We start from the raw sequence: 21,600 nt of genomic DNA, 5'->3' as shown, positions 1-21,600 counted from the left end.
TAACATCTAACCTATGATTCGTTTGCAACAGGTAACATCTAAGCCTGCCCAGCCTCAAATCGGGACATGCTACCAAACACGCCGTAGTCATTCTTGTGTCGTTGCATGTAGGCACGGTTGCTTGACCAGTGTGTCAGTGTTTAGTTGTTTCCATGCATGTGTTTCTGATATTAATTATATATTAACTCAGTTCTAAAATGTAAGCGTTTTCAAAAAGAATTAGAAAGCTAATTTAACTTTATAGAAACGGTTTAACTATGGTAATTCAACTTGCAACTAGAAAATTTTAGTTGCAAGCCCAGTTAAAATTTAAAAAAAATCAGTTGCAACAAACTTATAATACTACCTCCGTCTCGGTTTAACAGATACGCACGCAGTTCAAGACAAACTTTGACCATTGATTTGGTCAATGAAATATAACTTTTATGTCTACAAAACCTATATCATTAGATTCGTATGCAAAAAAATCTTTACAATGATATAATTTTTATGACATATATTTATATTTTATTGATCAATATAATGGTCAAATAACTTTTTAAACTACGTGCGCGCCTGTTTAACTGAGACGGAGGGAGTATAACAGAAAAATCTTAATTGTAATCCAATTAACAACTTATAATAACGATGTAGTAATTTTTTTTACAAAAATATAATGGCACAGTATTGGACCGTTGAGAATTAGCAAAACGGTTCTAATAATGTTTATATTTCTAAATAGATCGAGGTGGTAGTACTCAACAAAAATATGAAGTAAATTTTGATTGGTATAGTAGCGACTACCTTTGATGAGATCATCAGACTCGAAACAGCCACAATGTATTAGGGTGCTCGCCACCCTACCTTGTTCAGAAAAGAAACAACCACAATGTTTCGAATGGGATGGGCTTCGTGGCTGGCCGGTGATCACCGCCGCGTTGGCCTCGCTGGACGCCCGGACGGTAGCGTCGAATTCAGCCGCGTGAGGGCATCTCCAGCGGGCGCGATGTATTTTAGCGTCCACGCTCATCCGTTTGCGCCTGCTGAAATGGTCAAAATCGACGGCGCGTCCGTTTGCGTCGGGGTGGCTCCAGCGGCACGATGCATTTTTTGGCCGAATCATTTTTTTAAAACATGAAACATAATTTACATAGTTAAAACATGAAAAAAAAACCCTAACGCCTACTGCTGCTCCTCGTCGCTGTCGAGTACGATGAGCTCCGGTATCACCCACGGCCAGTAGCCATCCGGGGGAGCGTACGCCGGGCGCGCCGCCGGTGCTGGAGGTGGAGGAGGCTACGGCTGTGGCGACGGTGGAGGCGCCCAGGGCTGCGGCTGTGACGGCGGTGGAGGCGCCCAGGGATACGGCTGTGGCGGCGTTGGAGGAGGCGCCGCCGAGTCCAGTAGCGCCTGTCGAAGGGCTTCATCCTCCGACAGGCCCGGCGGCATGACGATGGTGGCGTAGCGGGGCAGCGGCGGCTGCACATGCGCGTCGTTCTCGGAGACGAGGACGCTGAGCTTCGCCATCTCGTCGTCCGTCATGTTCTCCGGAAACTCGAAATTGCGGCCCTCCGCCATGGCCTGCTGCCATTCGTGGAAGACGGCCGCGACGTATTCATCGCTGTCGTCCTTCACCTCCTCATTATGGTAGGCGAGCGCCTCGACGTAGTCGTCGTCGTCGTAGGCGTCGTCGTCGTCGTCGTTGTACTGCGCCTGCTGACGACGCGTCGGCGCATGCTGACGACGCGTCGGCGTCTCGTGTCTTCGTGGACGAGCCGGCGGTGCAGCCGTGAAGGGAAAAGCCCCGTCGCCCATGAAGCCCGCCCTTCTACTCCTATCTGTCTCCGTCGACAGATACGTACGCCAACTCTGCGAGTCGATGGTGTACGCCGGATCGGCGCGGAGGTCCGGCTGCAGGTACCGCCTCCTTCGCCGGATCTTCGCGGTCCGATCAGGCTCGCGTGTAGGGACTGGAGGGATGGGCACCCGGCGGCAGCCGAGCCGCCAGCCGCCAGGCAGTTGCACGCCGGACCAGGCGTCGTCGCACGGCAACCATTGGACGTGCATGAGCGTCCCCACCGTGACGGAGGAGCTGCACCCTCTTGCTGCCTCGAAATCGTTTTTCTTCCCCATGGCGCTGCGGCGGTGGTGTTGCTAGTGGAGGTGTGGGCGAAGGACGAACGCGGCCGGTGGACTTTTAAGGGTGGTCGCGCGCGGGATACGATGCCATTCAAGGCGGCGCAGAATTCCAGCCGCCGCCCGCCAGTGCGCGCGCAGAACAGGCAGCCGCGCCATTGATGGCGAAGGTTGCGGCGTAGACGCGGAAGCGCTGACTGCCGAAGCGGTGCCCTCGATGCAGACTCGCTGCCAGACGGGCCTGGGTGGAGACGCGAGCGGATACTTTGTGCGCAAAGCTGCCGCAAATATGCGGCACGTTTGCGTCTCTGCGGACGGTCTGGTCACTTTGTGTCGCGCCGCTAGAGAGGGTATAAAACGCATTTTTGGTCAAAACGGACGCAGACGATCACTCAGCATCCGTTTACGTCGCCCTGAGGTCCGTCCCGGTGGTATCCCGGCAGATGGCCATCAGCGGTCGGCTTGGAAGCTTTCTCCGCGGGCCCACGTGTCGGGGACAGGGCAAATGATAATGATATCCTCTCGGTGGGGACCTAGGCGTGTTAGATTTGTGGGCTGATTGAGGGTCAATCATTCTTTGACTCCACGGTCCGTCCTACATGGACGACAGATGTCTGGGCTGGGGAACCGGTTCTCGACGGAGCTCGGTTGTCGCTTTCGCGAGGGGGAATGGCGAAATGGTGGTACGATGATGGTTGCTTTAGTTTTTTTTTTTGACAAGATGATGGTTGCTTTAGTAAGTACCCGATGTGATGGCTTGTTTATTATCCGTCCACTCCCACTTTGTTTTGTTTCTTTTTTACGGAGTACTCCTACTAGGGTATATACACGCAGTTGGGCCGTGCCTTATCGAACAAGTAAAAGAGTCATTTTATACTGAACACGTTGAGGTTACCATGACCTTTAAATCCACGTTTGTTTGCATCTAAACTTGCAAAACCCGGTCTAAATCAAGCCCTTAAGTTCTTATAGGGCAAGGACACATATGATAAAACAAATAATTTTTTACCCTAGTCAACTACCATCTAGCCGACGTGGCAGCAACATGGTGGGTCTGGCCTGTAAGCGATGCACACATTCTTTTTTTTTTTTGACCGGGAAGAAGTTTGTCGTCGTGTTAATGAAGGGGGCGGTTCTCTAGGCAGGCACCGGCTGACACGCCGCAAACCAAACCCCACACGACATCCGACAGGGTGATCCGAGAGCTTCCACCGGCGTTACCGTGCATGCCAACCTCCTGGTTTTTATAGTGGTCGCACACTCGTGATGTCGACGAGACCGTCGGCCAACACAGCTACCAGGCGGCTCCTTCTAGAGAGCACCCATCTTCTTCGTGTTGTCCGGGTCAACCACTCGCTCGGGGTTTTTAGGTTCATCTTGGCGCCAACGCTCTGCGCTCTACCCCTCACCCCCGCCCCCGTGCATCGGGCGTCGTCTTTCATGAGCCATCAACTTCGTGATGTTCATCGGCATTGGTGCTTGATACGTCCATTTTGCATCACTATTTTATATCATAATTTGCTGTTATTCATTGATATATTTCATATTTAGAGATGATACTTATGTTATTTCATCTATTTTGCATGTTTCATGATCATTGGAGAATTATTCACCGGAGTCAGGATTCTGCTGGGAAAAGCACCGTCAGGACACCATATTTCTGAAGATCAACAATTGACGGAAGTTATACGAAAAATCCTATTTTTCCAGAAGACGAAGGGAGCCAAAAGGAGGAGCCGAGAGGGGCCACCATGGCCCCCCCATAGGCCGGCGCGGGCCCAGGCCTGGCCGCGCCGCCATGTGGGGAGGGGGCCCACAGCCTCCTCTGGCCGCCTCTCCTTCACGTACTTCTTCGTCCCGAAAACCTAAGCCCTGGGGAGTGACGGAGAATTGACAGAGCCGCCTCTGCAGGGCGGAGAGACACCGAGAGAGAAAGAGCTCTCCCGCGGGCAGGAATCCGCCGGGGAAATTCCCTCCCGGAGGGGGTAATCGACGCCATCGCCATCGTCATCGAGCTGGACATCATCTCCATCATCATCATCATCATCATCTCCACCATCTACACCGCCATCTCCACCGCTGCATCTCGTCACCGCTGTAACGATTTGGGTTGGATCTTGATTGTTTGATAGGGGAAACTCTCTCGGTGTTGATTACTACTTGTTATTGATGCTATTGAGTGAAACCATTGAGCCAAGATTTATGTTGAGATTGTTATTCATCATAATATCACCTCTGATCATGTTCCATATGATGTCTCGTGAGTAGTTCGTTTAGTTCTTGAGGACATGGGTGAAGTCTAAATGTTAGTAGTGAATTATTGTTGAGTAGTATTCAATGTTATGATATTTAAGTTGTGGTGTTACTCTTCTAGTGGTGTCATGTGAACTTCGACTACATGATACTTCACCTTTATGGGCCTAGGGGAGTACATCTTGTATTCGTTTGCTAATTGTGGGGTTGCCGGAGTGACAACAACCTAAACCCCGTTAGTATATCGGTGCAGGAGGGATAGCAGGATCTCAGAGTTTAAGGCTGTGGTTAGATTTATCTTAATTACTTTCTTGTATTTGCGGATGCTTGCAAGGGGTATAATCACAAGTATGTATTATTCCTAGGAAGGGCAGTGCATTAGCATAGGTTCACCCACACAACACTTATCAAAACAATGAAGATTAATCTGCAGTATGAAGCGAAAGCACTAGACTAAAATCTCCGTGTGTCCTCAAGAACGTTTGGTCATTATAAGTAAACAAACCGGCTTGTCCTTTGTGCTAAAAAGGATTGGGCCACTCGCTGCAATTATTTCTCTCGCATTTTATTTACTTCTACTTTATTTATCTGCTATATCAAAACCCCTCGAATACTTGTCTCGTGAGCATTTACAAGTGAATCCTTCATCGAAACCGCTTGTCAACACCTTCTGCGCCTCGTTGGGTTCGACACTCTTATTTATCAAAAGTACTACGATACACCCCCTATACTTGTGGGTCATCAAGACTATTTTCTGGCGCCGTTGCCGGGGAGTGAAGCGCTATTGGTAAGTGGAATTGGTAAGGAAACTTTTACTGTAGGTGCTGATTTTGTTTCTGCTTGGTACTATAAGTCATTATGGAGAGATCCTCCCTTGAATTTCTATTTGGGAAATCTACTACTACCGCAACGGTAGTGGATGAGGCGCCAGTGTGAGGAAGTAATACCATATAAAATACCTATGAAAATTATTGAACGAGTTGTGGATAACCGCTATGAAGGGGATGGAACTCGTTCATCCCGGAGATCATTTACTGTTTTTACATGAACTATGCGGGTTATTCAAATGTGCGTGTATTTCAATGGATGAAGTTAGGAAGAAATTATTTGTTATGTCGCTATCGTGTAAAGCGGCGCATTGGTATAAACCGCTGAAGGATGGGCGTTCTCTTGATTGGAAGGATATTGTGCCTCTATTTTACTCTAAATTCTATCCTCCAAGTGAAATTCACAAAGACCGCAACCGTATATATAATTTCTGGCCTCATGATGGAGAGAGTATTGCCCAAGCATGGGGGAGATTGAAGTCTTTAATGCTCAAATGCCCCATTCATGAGCTTCCTGGTAATATTATTATTGATAATTTCTATGCAAGACTTGTCTTTTCAAGATAAAACCTTGTCTGGATACTGCTTGTTCTGGATCATTCACGCGCAATAAAGAAGAGTTTAAATGGGACCTTCTTGATCGAATCCAAGAAAATACTGAAGGATGGGAGAATGACAAAGGTAGAATGTCAGGTATAAATTATAGGGAGAATTGGTTATTTACCCAAAACTTCACCAGCCTTGGATCATCTACCCAAAGTTCTTTGTGCATTGGTAAATAACCCAACAAGGACCTGAAAACGAAACAACAATTATAGAAGGACCCTATCTAGAGCTTCTCACGATTCACGAAGCTTAACTGCTTAAGGATAGGATCGTTATACGATCGATCAGATCGAAACCCGCCAGTTCTGGATACCGCATATGTGCGCCTCGAGCCAAACCAACGCCGTTCGCCGCTGCGGATCAATCACCTCGATCTTCACCATTGAGAGAAGTCTCGCAGCCATCCCGACGCCATCCGACCTCCACCAATATCGTCCGCTCGTGATCACTGGCATTGTCGCCGTCCGCCTGCCTTGACCGCAGCGTCCCGCCGCTGTGCACCTGTATGTCCCTGATTCTGATTCACCTTCTGATTCCATCTCTTCTCCTATTTCTAATGGTGTTGTACGGCCCGACCAGCGCCTCCAAAAATTCATTGGTAAGTATAGGTGAGTCGGCACTTGATTTGTATCTTCCGTCTGAGGTAGTTGATGCACTGATTCATATTGATTGCAGACTTGTGAAAGCCATATACTTTCACTGATTCAAGTACTGTGAACTGGTTTTGATCCAATCTATGTATAATGACTAGCTCTAATTAGGGTCCAGCTGTAGTTCTTTTTTTACTTTAAAGTCCCTACTGGGTATTTTGCCAATGTACAATGAACTTTGGGTAGATGATCCAAGGCTGGTGAAGTTTTGGGTAAATAACCAATTCTCCCTAAATTATAATTATGAATGCATTGAAACTTTTATGGATACTGATGAATATCGTAATATAAGTGCTACATATGGTCTTGACTCTCAAGTTGTTGCAAATATTTATAAAGCCTTTGCCTCTCATTTTGAATTGCCTAGGAAGAATTTTGATAAGTATCATGAACCATATAAAGATAAAGTTGATTCGCCTAAAGGCAAATGTATTGAAATTAAAACTGTTGATCATGTTCTTCCTGAAGTTTATATTGAAAAAACTCCTTTCCCTGCTAAAATGAAGGAGTATTCTGTTATAACTAGTGTAGTTAATAAAAGTGCAAAGAAACCCATAGAACCTGAAGAACAAATAAAAGTTGAACCTGCTGTTGCAATAGTTAAAGATCTTGTGACTGAAAATGTGGAAGATGGTCATATTATTTTTTGTGAAGATGCTTCTAATATTGTTTCGCATCCTAATAACCTAGGAAAGCCAGTGTTCCTGTGCTCTCCGTTCGAATTGGTGATCATTGCTATTATGGTTTATGCGACATTGGTGCAAGTATTAGTGCCATTCCTGATGAACTCTACATGGAAATCATGCATGAAATTGGTTCTTGTGAACTTGAAGATATTGATGTGGTTATTCGGCTAGCTAAAAGAGAAACTATCTCTCCCATTGGTATTGTTCGAGATGTTGAAGTTCTATGTGGTAAGATTAAATATCCTGCTGACTTTTTGGTACTTGGTTCTGCTGCTAGTAAGTCTTGTCCTATTATTTTTGGTAGACCTTTTCTAAATACATGTGGAGCTATTATAGATTGCAAGAAAGAGAAAATTGTTACTAAATTTGCTGGTGAATCTTATGAGTTTAACTTCTCTAAATTTGCCAAAACTCCTTATAAAGTTGATTTGCCTAATGATGATTTTAGAGTTGAACAGTGTGCATCTATTGCTCTTGCTCCTAGTAATCCTTTGCAGCAACATTTGGAGAATAGTGAGAGTGAAGTTTTTAGGGAAGAAAGGGATGAGCTTGATGAAACTTTCCTTCGTCAACCTATTCTTAAACATGATTTACCGGTTGAAGATTTAGGCGTAACACCACCTGACATAGGCATCCCCAATGGGCCTGCCAAAGATGGTACCCGGGGTTTACTAAAGGCCCAGGACTCGAAGAATAAGAAGACTCGGAAGCCCATTTAGTGTTAAGGAAAGATAGATTGTATTAGGAAAGATAGAGATTTGTAATCTTACGGGTTGGGTACGAAACCCTCCCGAACTCTGTAACTTGTGTATTACGAAACCCTCGGCTTCATCCTCTATATAAGGGGGAGTCGAGGGAAGAAGAAAGGATCGAATCAATTGTCAACAGAAGCCTAGTTTTCATAATCGGCGAGTACTTTTCGGCTGAAACCTTCGAGATATACTTGCCCTCTACTTCTAGCAAAACCCTAGTCTACAATCTGTAGGCATTGACAAATTAATCCTTTGTCAATTGGCGCCGTCTGTGGGAATTAGAGGTTGCAAGGAGCTGATCTCGATGGCACGTCCAGAATCGTCGACTTCGTTGGTGGCATGCAATGCGATGGATCGATGTAAACGGGAAAAAACTGATCTAGTCAATTTTATTCCTCACCCGCCCTCCCGTATGGATGCATGTGCCTATCTGGAGGAGCACATCGTCATGACGCTCGGAGAATTCCGATTTGGCGTCAACAAAGAAGAATCTTATCGTCTCGAAGTTCCGATCTCGTCGGAATTTTCGGCGATCGATTCTAGCTTTTCATCGAGTGATGAGGAGTTTTCGTCGCCACGCTTCATCGACACCAAGGCAAGCGGAAAGCTCGTCAAGATCTTCAGCGACACATCTTTCGAATCGTCTGCGGACTCCTTTATAAGCAGCGATTCCGACAAAGATCGACAACTTCAACTTCATCGACAAATCTGTTGCCATCGGCAAGGTCTTCACCAATCTCTATGATGGTGTCACCAATCTCGACAAAAAAACAATACTCAAAATATCATCAAGTTTATGCAATCGAAGAGGCAAGCCGAGCAGAACCAGAGACGTCAGAGGCTTTCGACGATTTGGGAAATCCATACGTCGATCCCGCTGATCTCAGAAGAGGCCTAGGCACTAAATATGTTGGGCCTACACCTCGAGACAGAGTTCAACTCCCGCAAGCAGCGTGGGATAGAGCCGCAAAAGCCATGGACGGCACAGAACCAATGAATACAACTGCTACTGTACAAGAACTGCAAGCTTATCAATATAGACTTGCTCGTGTAAGTAGGGAGCTGGAAAAACAGATAGCATCCCTAAATAGAAGAAAAGAGGCAGCCTCCGCATCAAGCAGGCGTCGAGCAGAACTTAGTCGACAATCAGAAACTTCGGGAGATAGTCACAGAGAAGCTCGGAGGAGGGCAAGATCTCGACTAAAAAATATACCTGAAGAAGAGAGGGGAAACATAATTCAAAATCTCGACATGTCCTTCATGTCGATTGATACAAGGGGAAATATCATCCCGAAAACACCGTAAGGTGGATACATGGCAATGCAAGCTTACATCCTCGCGTCCAGACCACCCCCCGGGGACCCGAGAGAAGCATTGTTCAATATGGCAATGGCTGGAGTTGGAGTTATGGGAACAGCGTTCGCAGCCACGCCTCCCAAAGAAAATCCTAGGCAAAATAGTCCACGACCCACCGCAGCAGTTCAAGACCCACCAAGAACAAGTGGAGTAAGAGACACAGCAGCTCAAGCAAGGGTGGATAGAGCGCGAAAAGAAAGAAGAGAACGTCCGCATTCACCAGAAGTTGCCGACGAAGATATGTGTGGGCTCCCGTGCTTTACGAGAAGAGTTCGAAAGACTCGAGTCCCAAAAGGGTTTAAGTTACCCGAGAATTTCAAGAAATTCGACGGCCTGCAGGATCCCGAGGATTGGCTCGTCGATTATCTCGAGATGGTAAAGCTGGTAGGAGGAACCAGAGCAACAGCCATGCAAAGTATCCAAGTTCACTTGAGTGGTGCCGCGAGATCTTTGATAAAGAAACTTCCCCCAGGTTTCATCGACAGCTGGGATAATTTTGTGAGAAACTTCCGATCCACCTGCAAAAAACCTGCGTCATTGGAAGAGTTGAGGGCGTGCCGACAGAAACACGACGAGTCGATGAGAAAATATATACAGAGGTGGAACATTATTAAAAACTCGGCAGAGGATATATCTGACGAGAGAGCAATAGACGCGTTTGTGGCAGGAATCCGGCGGGGAGATTTCGTCGAGGACTTAGGGAGAACCAACCCTAAGACAATATCAGCACTGATGGAGATAGCAAACAAGTGGGCAGATGGAGAAGACGCGATATACAACAAGCGACATAGGTCGCCAGAAGAGGATCGCGGGCGAAATTTCCAAAATAGAAGGCGATTTTCTCGCCAGTTCTACAATAATGATGCTCCTGGTCACATATCGGCTGGTTTCCGAGGAAACTCTGGAGGGAATAGTCGAGATGACTACCAAAGGAGTAATGAGCAACAAGGCGACAATAGAGGTGATTTCCGGGGCAACAGGCAAAATAGTGGACCAAGGTTTCAAAGACCTTATGTGTCTCCCGAGGAAATGATGAACGGACCGTGTCAGATGCATTTCTATCTCGACAGTAACGGAAAGAGGCAGTCAGGACATCTCCAAAAAGACTGCCGCAATTTTCAGGCAATGTTGCGAGCCGCAGGAATTGCAAATGCCCAAGCAATGAACAGAAATCCCCAGGGACCAAGTTGTGAGATCCACCTCCCACCTCCTCCCGCAATTACGGATGAAAATCGGCACCAGCTTAGAATAGCGGCAGCACCACACCCACCTCCATATGTTGACCCCAACTCCAATGGTGGGGTCTCGATGATTCAGAAAGCTAGGCCATCCAACAGGGCGCAGAAGGTAATTTCACGACAAGTGTTCATGGCAGAGAAGATGCCTCCACCAACAGCTTGAGTACCTAAATTGGTCGTGGGCAAGACATTGGCTTCACAATTGCGGATCATCCACAGCAAGTTCCTCGACCAGGACAATCGGCACTCATCCTACCCGCAGTAATTGCTGGCTTTGACGTGTCGAGAGTTTTTATAGATGGCGGTAGCAGTTTAAACCTTATGTATGCAGATACATTGAGGAAGATAAACATATCCCTGGCAAACCTGAAACCAACTGATACACGTTTCCATGGGATCACACCAGAGAAGCCAAGTTATCCGTTGGGCAAGATCAATCTCGACGTTCAGTTTGGAACTCGAGAAAACTACAGGATAGAGAATCTAGAGTTCGAAGTTGTGGATTTCCCGTCGCAATATCACGCTTTGTTGGGACGACCAGAATATGCCAGGTTTATGGCGGTACCACATTATACGTACTTATTGTGGAGGTTGCCTGGACCCAAGGGACCTATCACAATCAAGGGAAGTTTCGCACTGTCTGATAAGTGCGACAAGGATTTTCATCGACTGTCCGAAACTTTCGGGATGCAAGCAGAATATATGGCGCCAAGACTCACTGATTATGATGTGCTGCCAGATGAAGGGAGGTCTCTCAGGGAGCCAACATTCAACACCGCCAAGGATTCAAAAGAGGTGCAGATCCACCAGACGGACCCAAAGAAAACGACATCCATTGCAACAAACATGGATATCGCATAGGAAAGCGCGCTCGTCGAGTTCCTCCGTGAGCACTGGAAAATCTTCGCATGGTGTCCAGCTGACATGCCAGGAGTACCCAGGGAACTTGCCGAGCACCACCTCAACTTGGATCCTCTCGCGAGACCAATCAAACAACCTTTGCGGCGTTTTTCGGAACCAAACCGCAAAGCTATGCTATCAGAAATAGATCGACTCAAGGATGCTAGTTTCATCAAAGAGATATCTACAGAAGCCACGTGGGTAGCTAACCCAGTGATGGTGCCGAAGAAACACACGAAAGTCCTTTGCATGTGTGTCGACTTTACGTGTCTCAATAAACACTGTCCTAAGGATCACTTTCCCCTCCCAAGGATCGATCAAATCATCGACTCCACGGCAGGATGTGAACTCCTTTCCTTTTTGGACGCATACTCTGGTTATAACCAGATCAGATTAAAAGAAGATGATGAAGCCAAGACAGCGTTCATAACACCTTACGACGTGTTTTGCTACAAAACAATTATATATGCGGTTCCGATCTTTGTGAATTTCACTTGGAGGATAAAATTTGGAATAGAATAAAGGCACAATGTCCTCCCAATCAATAGAATCACCATTCTTCAGCAATTTATACCAGGTGCGCCGCTTTACCGCAGCAGCGATATAGTGAATAGTTTCTTCCTAACTTCATTCATAGAAATACCCGCACATTTGAATAACCCGCATAATTCATGCAAAAACAATAAATGATCACCAGGATGGACAGCTCCATCCCCTTCATAGCGGTTATCCATAACACGTTCAATAATTTTCATAGGTATTTTATATGGTACTACTTCCTCACCTGGCGCTTCATCCACTACCGTTGCGATAGTAGTGGATTTCCCAAATAGAAATTGAAGAGAAGATCTCTCCATAATGATTTATAGCAGCAGAGAGTAAATAAAATCAGCACAACAAGAAAGGTTTTCCTTACCAATTCCACTTACCAATAGCGCTTCACTCCCGGCAACGGCGCCGGAAAATAGTCTTGATGACCCACAAGTATAGGGGGTGTATCGTAGTATCTTCGATAAGTAAGAATGTCGATCCCAACGAGGAGCGAAGGTGTTGGCAGCAGTTTCGATGAAGGATTCGCTGTAAATGCTCACAGACAAGTATTCAGGGGGTTTTGATATTGTAGATAAATAAAGTACAAGTAAATAAAATGCGAGAGAAATAATTGCAGCAAGTGGCCCAATCCTTTTTAGCACAAAGGACAAGCCGGTTTGTTTACTTATAATGACCAAACGTTCCTGAGGAAACACGGGGATTTTAGTCTAGTGCTTTCGCTACATACAGCTGATTAATCTTCATTGTTTTGATAAGTGTTGTGTGGGTGAACCTATGCTAATGCACCGCCCTTCCTAGGACTAATACATACTTGTGATTATACCCCTTGCAAGCATCCGCAACTACAAGAAAGTAATTAAGATAAATCTAACCACGACCTTAAACTCGAGATCCCCGCGATCCCTCCCGCATCGATATACTAACGGGGCTCGAGGTTTCGTCACTCCGGCAACCCCGCAATTAGCAACCGAATACAAGATGCACTCCCCTAGGCCCATAAATGGTGAAGTGTCGTGTAGTCGACGTTCACACGACACCACTAGAAGAATGACACCACAACTTAAATATCATAACATTGAATATTACTCAACCATAATTCACTACTAGCATTTAGACTTCACCCATGTCCTCAAGAACTAAACGAACTACTCACGAGACATCATATGGAATACAATCAGAGGTGATATGATGATGAATAGCAATCTGAACATAAACCTTGGTTCAATGGTTTCACTCAATAGCATCTACAACAAGTATAGAATAACACCGGGAGAGTTTCCCCTATCAAACAATCAAGATTTAACCCGAATTGCTACAGCGATGACGAGGTGCAGCGGTGGTGATGGCGGTGTAGATGGTGGAGATGATGATGATGATGATGGAGATGATGTCCCGCTCGATGACGATGGCGATGGCGTCGATTTCCCCCTCCGGGAGGGAATTTCCCCGCGGATTCCCGCCCGCCGGAGAGCTCTTTTCTCTCCGGTGTTCTCCGCCCCGCGAGGCGGCCGTAACCTCCGTGAGGTCCTCTATCCGGCTTAGGTTTTCGGGACGAAGGAGTACGCGAAGAAAAGGAGGCGAAAGGGGCCGTGGGGCCCCCGAGCATAGGGTGGCGCGGCCAGGCCATGGGCCGCGCCGCCTATGGTCCGGGCCCACAATGGCCCTTCTCCTCTTCCCCTTTTGGCTCCCTCCGTCATCTGGAAAAATAGGAATTTACGTGAAATTCCCTTCCACAGTTGATCTTCCGAAATATTGCGTTCTGACGGTGCTTTTTCCAGCAGAATCCTGGCTCCGGTGCTTAATCCTCCAATGATGGTGAAACATGCAAAATACATAAAATAACATAAGTATTGTGTCCCAATATGAAATATATCAATGAATAACAGCAAATTATGATACAAAATAGTGATGCAAATTGGACGTATCAACTCCCCCCAAGCTTAGACCTCGCTTGTCCCCAAGCGAAACTGAGCTCGATAAACAAGACCACATGTTTATGGAGTGAAGAGTCGATAAATAAAATACGGACAAGAAGCATCATATTCATTTACACAAGACATTCTAGTAAACAACTTCCTCATATAACTCATCTCGAAATAAGTAAAGAGAAATCACAAGTAAAGGTGCATAAGAAATCATAGTTGGTAATGGCAAACTTTGTTCTTGGTCAGAGAACTACTAACAGATTGTACTTCTAAACAAAGCTTTCATATTAGAATTTATAGCTGAGCCTTCATATTTAAGCATGACAATCTCTTCATAATCATTGATAACTTCAAAGTCATATTCATTCAGATAAAATTGGTACTAAACAAGAAAGTATAAAAGACATGATCAATCGAATCATAGCATAAATGATTGGTTCACAACAACTCAATTGCTTGCTTGAGATAGAGGGAAATAGGTTTACCGACTCAACATAAAAGTAAAAGACAGGCCCTTCGCAGAGGGAAGCGAGGATTAAATCATGTGCTAGAGCTTTTCAAGTTTTGAAATCATATAAAGAGCATAAAAGTAAGATTTTGAGCGGTGTTTGTTGTTGTCAACGAATGGTAGCGGGCACTCTAACCCCCTTGCCAGACAAACTCTCAAAGAGCGGCTCCCATTTTATTTTATTTTTGGGTGGCACTCCTTCCAACCTTTCTTTCACAAACCATGGCTAACCGAATCCTCGGGTGCCCGCCAACAATCTCATACCATGAAGGAGTGCCTTTTTATTTTAGTTTTATTATGTTGACACTCCTCCCCACCTTTGCTTTCTCAAGCCATGGCTAACCGAATCCTTCGGGTGCCGTCCAACAATCACAAACCATGGAGGAGTGTCTATTTTGATTAATTAATTTGGGACCTGGAATCCGTTGCCAGCTCTTTTTGCAAAATTATTGGATAAGCGGATGTGCCGCTAGTCCATTGGTGAAAGTTGCCCAACAAGATTGAAAGATAAAACACCACATACTTCCTCGTGAGCTATTAAACATTGACACAAATAAGGAGTAGTATAGTTTGAATTATTTAAAGGTAGCACATGAAGTATTTACTTGGAATGGCAGAAAATACCATGTAGTAGGTAGATATGGTGGACACAAATGGCAAAGGTTTGGTTTAAGGTTATGGATGTATGAGAAGCATTCCCTCTCGATACAGGTCTTTGGCTAGCAAGGTTTGATAGCAAGCATAAAGGTTGAGGGAAACAAACAAATATACATATGATAGAAACAATCATGCATCTTTCTCATAAGCACAAGCAATTTTAACCTCAGAATACTAAACATAGAGATAATAGAGTAATGTATCTAAGTGTATTTCTCTCTTTTAATTAAACATCATGGTGTTGTTGCTATTGACCAATGCTAAGTTTGCCAAAACCAAATAGATTTACTTGATGCTCCCAAAGTGATATCAATACTCATGTCAAGAGTAATCATATAATGGAGATTGCAAACTAAAATAAGGTGTGCAAAAAGTAAATGATAAGACTTCTCATTAATATTCCATAACGATAACTCACACCAACGGATACATAGATAACTAACTAAGAGAGATACTTCCACATCGCATACTATTCCATATAATAACTTCCCTACTCATGATATGACACTACTTGATAGTAAAAGATAAAGGTAATGATGATGTGATACCGCGGCACTCCCCAAGCTTGGAACAAACCAAGGGGATGCCAATACCGATGATGAATTACTCCTTCGGTGATGATGGTGAATCTTTGTCGTCATCGGACTTCCATGGAAGAGGCCCTCCATCAACAAAAGACATCTTGGTCTCCGGAACCCGAAACTAGCAAGCATGACTTATGCGCTTGAATCTGTTTTCATACTCACAGTTTTGGTTATGAACATCATAGAGTTGAGCTTGGAGTTTGTTGGTGGTGTCGTGAAGTGAGAAGATATCGTCCCACAGCTTTGCAGTCTCCTTCTTGTGCCCATCAATGAGTTCTGACACAATCTTGTGAAAGATATCCACTTCATGCTCAGCCATCTTCTTGTAGTTGAAAACCTCTTGTTCCAATTTCTCCATCCTGTCTTCCAAACTCCCTTCTCCCTTAGGACCCTGGACATCTTTGATCTGCAACTCTCCATCCACGAGCTGCAACTCTTTGGGATGCGTCTTCAGCTCGTTCATGTACGGGTTGACGACGTCCTCAAAGAAACTGTCCTTCTGAGTTCCCGACGAGGACATGGTGGATCTAGATCCGAAGCAAATCCTGGCAGAAAACAGCTCGAAACAAAATACGACGAGAAAACGATATTACGGACCTCCAGGGGTCCGGGGATTATATAGCAAATATTTTTACGACAAAAGGAAGGTTCCAGGCCGAAAACGAGTGGAAACGGGACACCGAGGCGGCCAGACCATAGGTCGGCGCGGCCAGGGTGGGGCCCGCGCCGGCCTATGGTGGCACGCCCTCGTGCGTCTTTTCCACTCCGTTTCGATTCCGTAATTTTTCATATTTTCCAAAAACAGCAAAAATAATGTTCGGAAAGGTAAACGCGGACTTTTTATTACCTGTACTGTTACCTATTCAAAGTCGAGTTCTGGCGGACTGTCAATTTGTCCTTTGATGAAAGCCTCCGGTGTTTCCACTTGAATAATATCAACATCAACATTATAAGAATCACCCGAGATATAATGCTTGAGTCTTTGTCCATTCACCACTTGTGGGGCATTGCCTTGGAGAGAGCTAATTTTAATTGCTCCCGAACGATACACCTCCTCAACAACATATGGTCCTTCCCACTTCGAGAGTAATTTCCCCGCAAAGAATCCGAGACGAGACCGATACAATAGAACTTGATCTCCAACATTAAATTCTCTTTTGATGATCCTTCTATCATGCCATTTCTTAACTTTTTCTTTAAAGAGTTTAGCATTTTCATAAGCTTCACTTCTCCATTCATCTAGAGAACTTAATTGCAACAACCTCTTATTACCGGCTAATTTAGGATCTTTATTTAGTTCTCTAACAGCCCAATAAGCTTTGTGCTCTAGTTCTAGAGGTAAATGACAAGCTTTTCCATAAACCATTTTATAAGGTGACATTCCCATAGGATTTTTATAAGCAGTTCTATAAGCCCATAGTGCTTCTTTCAGTTTACTTGCCCAATTCTTTCTAGATTTATTAAGAGTCTTTCCTAAAATAGCTTTAATCTCTCTATTTGATAATTCTACTTGACCACTAGTTTGAGGATGATAAGCAGAAGCAATTCTATGATTAATACCATACTTAGCAAGAGTTTTTCTAAAACCTCCATGAATGAAATGAGAACCTCCATCAGTCATAATATATCTAGGTACTCCAAATCTAGGAAATATAATATCTACAAGCATTTTTATAGAGGTCTCACCATCAGCACTTTTTGTAGGTATAGCTTCTACCCATTTAGTAACATAATCAACAGCGACAAGTATATGAGTGTTACCGTCTGAAGCAGGGAAAGGGCCCATAAAGTCGAATCCCCAACAATCGAATGGTTCAATAACAAGAGTATAATTCATAGGCATTTCATTGCGTCTGGAGATATTACCAACTCTTTGACATTCATCACAAGATAGAATAAATTTCCTTGCATCTTTGAAGAGTGTTGGCCAATAAAAACCCGATTGTAGAACCTTTTGCGCGGTTCTATCTCCAGGCGTGATGTCCTCCATAAACACTTCCATGACATTTATTCAATATCTCCCGTTGTTCATATTCAGGAACACATCTTCGCATAATACCATCTACTCCTTCTTTATATAAGTGTGGGTCATCCCAAAAATAATGCCTCAAGTCATAAAAGAATTTCCTCCTTTGCTGAGCTGAAAAGGTTGGAGGCAAATACTTCGAAACAATAAAGTTAGCATAATCCGCATACCAAGGGCTCTCTCGCGAGCTCACCTTTATTACAGCCAATTGTTCATTTGGAAAACTATCATTAACGGGAACAGGATCATAAGCAATATTTTCCAATCTAGACAAATTATCAAGCAACGGGATTATCAAGCACCTTTCCTATCTATAATGTGTAAATCAAATTCTTGCAATGTAAGTACCCATCTAATAAGCCTTGGCTTAGCATCTTTCTTTGTCATAAGGTATCTAATTGCAAGCATGATCAGTATGAATTGTAACTTTCGAATCAACAATATAGGGTCTAAACTTATCACAAGCAAAGACTACAGCTAACAATTCCTTTTCGCTTGTAGCATAATTTCTTTGAGCAGCATCAAGAGTCTTACTAGCATAATGAATAACATTTAATTTTTTATCTACCCGCTGTCCAAGAACAGCGCCTACAGCAAAATCACTAGCATCACACATAATTTCAAAAGGCAAATTCCAATCAGGCGGTTCGACTACAGGAGCAGTCGTTAAGGCTTTCTTTAGAGTTTCAAAAGCTTCCTTACAATCATCATCAAAAACAAAAGGTACATCTTTTTGAAGAAGATTTGTAAGAGGCTTTGAAATTTTAGAGAAATCTTTAATAAATCTCCTATAAAACCCAGCATGACCAAGAACACTACGAATACCTTTAACATCCCTCGGATAGGGCATCTTCTCAATTGCTTCAACTTTAGCTCTATCAACTTCAATACCTCTCTCGTAAATTTTATGTCCCAATACAATTCCTTCATTAACCATAAAGTGGCATTTCTCCCAATTAAGAACAAGGTTAGTTTCTTCACATCTCTCGCAAAACTTTATCGAGATTTCGCAGGCAATTATCAAAAGAATTTCCATAAACAAAAAAATCATCCATGAACACCTCTACAATACTTTCGCAAAAACCATGAAAAATAGCAGACATGCATCTTTGAAAAGTAGCAGGAGCATTACATAAACCAAAAGGCATACGCCTATAAGCATAAGTTCCATAAGGACAAGTAAAAGTGGTTTTCTCTTGATCTTTAGCTTTAACGAGCAATTTGTGAAAACCCGTAATAACCATCAAGAAAGCAAAAATGAGTATTTTTAGACAACCTCTCTAACATTTGATCAATAAAGGGTAAAGGGTAATGATCTTTCTTAGTAACTTTATTAACTTTTCGAAAATCAATGCACATTCTATAACCTACAACTATTCTTTGAGGAATAAGCTCATCATTATCATTAGGCACAACGAGTCATTCCTCCTTTCTTAGGAACACAATGAACAGGACTAACCCATCTACTATCAGCAATAGGATATATAATACCAGCTTCAAGGAGTTTTAATACCTCATTCCTTACCACCTCTTTCATCTTCGGAATTAGACGACGTTGATGTTCAACAACAGAGCTTTGCATCTTCTTCCATATTAATAGCATGTTGGCAAATAGAAGGAGAAATCCCTTTCAAATCATCAAGAGTATAGCCAATAGCTCCTCGGTGTTTCTTCAATATTTCCAATAACCTTTCTTCCTCAATCTCTCGAAAGCGTAGAACTAATAATAACAGGATATATTTTCTTATCATCAATATGAGCATATTTAAGATTATCGGGTAAAGGCTTTAAATCAAAAACAGGATCTTCCTTTGGTGGCGGTGTTGTACCCAAATCTTCCACTGGTAAATCATGCTTGAGAATAGGTTGGCGACGAAAAATTTCCTCAAGCTCATCTCTTTCTTTCCTAAAAGCTTCACTTTCACTATTCTCCAAATGTTGCTGCAAAGGATTATTAGGAACAAGAACAATAGATGCACACTTGCTCCATTTTAAAATCATTACTAGGCAAGTCGGCTTTTATAAGGAGTTTTGGTAAATTTAGAAAAATTAAATTCATAAGGTTCACCAGCAAATCTAGTCAAAATTTTCTCTTTCTTACAATCTATAATAGCTCCACAAGTATTTAGAAAAGGTCTACCGAAAATGATAGGACAATGATCACTAGCGACAGAACCAAGTACCAAAAAGTCAGCAGGATATTTAATCTTACCACATAGAACTTCCACATCTCGAACAATACCAATTGGAGAAATAGTTTCTCTATTAGCTAGATGAATAACCACATCAATATCTTCAAGTTCACAAGAACCAATTTCGTGCATAATCTCCGTGTAAAGCTCATAAGGAATAGCACTAACACTTGCACCAATATCACATAAACCATAATAGCAATGATCACCAATTCTAACGGATAGCATAGGAACACTAACTTGTTTGGATTTATTAGGATGTGAAACAATATTAGAAGCATCTTCACAGAAAATAATATGACCATCCTCCACATTTTCAGTCACAAGTTCTTTAACTATAGCAACAGCAGGTTCAATTTTAATTTGTTCTTCAGGTTCTTTAGGTTTCTTTTCACTTTTATTAACCGCACTAGATATGACAGAGTACTCCTTCATTTTAGCAGGGAAAGGAGTTTTTTCAATATAAGCTTCAGGAATAACATTATCAACAGTTTCAATCACTACACATTTGTTTACAGATGAATCAATTTTATCTTTATACGGTTCATGATACTTATCAAAATTCTTCTTAGGCAGTTCATAATGAGAGGCAAAAGCTTTATAAAGATTTGCAACAACTTGGGAATCAAGACCATATGTAGCACTCATATTACGGAATTTATCAGTATCCATAAAAGCTTCAATGCATTTATAATCATAAATTATACCTGATTCTCTATCTTTGTCGTTCTCCCATCCTTCGAGTATTTTCTTGGATCCGATCAAGAAGGTCCCTTTTAAACTCTTCATTCTTGCGTGTAAATGATCTAGAACAAGAAGTATCCAGCAAGGTCTTGTCTTGAAAAGAAAGTCTTGCATAGAAATTATCAATAATAACATTACCAGGAAGCTCATGAATGGGGCATTTGAGCATTAAAGACTTCAATCTCCCCCAAGCTTGGGCAATACTCTCTCCATCATGAGGCCAGAAATTATATATGCGGTTCCGATCTTTGTGAATTTCACTTGGAGGATAAAATTTGGAATAGAATAAAGGCACAATGTCCTCCCAATCAATAGAATCACCATTCTTCAACGAATTTATACCAGTGCGCCGCTTTACCGGACAACGATATAGTGAATAGTTTCTTCCTAACTTCATTCATAGAAATACTCGCACATTTGAATAACCCGCATAATTCATGCAAAAACAATAAATGATCACCAGGATGGACAGTTCCATCCCCTTCATAGCGGTTATCCATAACACGTTCAATAATTTTCATAGGTATTTTATATGGTACTACTTCCTCACCTGGCGCTTCATCCACTACCGTTGCAGTAGTAGTGGATTTCCCAAATAGAAATTGAAGAGAAGATCTCTCCATAATGATTTATAGCAAGAAAGTGAAATAAAATCAGCACAACAAGAAAGGTTTTCCTTACCAATTCCACTTACCAATAGCGCTTCACTCCCCGGCAACGGCGCCAGAAAATAGTCTTGATGACCCACAAGTATAGGGGGTGTATCGTAGTATCTTCGATAAGTAAGAATGTCGATCCCAACGAGGAGCAGAAGGTGTTGGCAGCAGTTTCGATGAAGGATTCGCTGTAAATGCTCACAGACAAGTATTCAGGGGGTTTTGATATTGTAGATAAATAAAGTACAAGTAAATAAAATGCGAGAGAAATAATTGCAGCAAGTGGCCCAATCCTTTTTAGCAAAAAGGACAAGCCGGTTTGTTTACTTATAATGACCAAACGTTCCTGAGGAAACACGGGGATTTTAGTCTA

The sequence above is a fragment of the Lolium rigidum genome, chromosome 3, assembly GCF_022539505.1.
Source record: "Lolium rigidum isolate FL_2022 chromosome 3, APGP_CSIRO_Lrig_0.1, whole genome shotgun sequence".
Classification (NCBI taxonomy): Eukaryota; Viridiplantae; Streptophyta; class Magnoliopsida; order Poales; family Poaceae; genus Lolium; species Lolium rigidum.
This window is presented reverse-complemented; position numbering follows the sequence as displayed.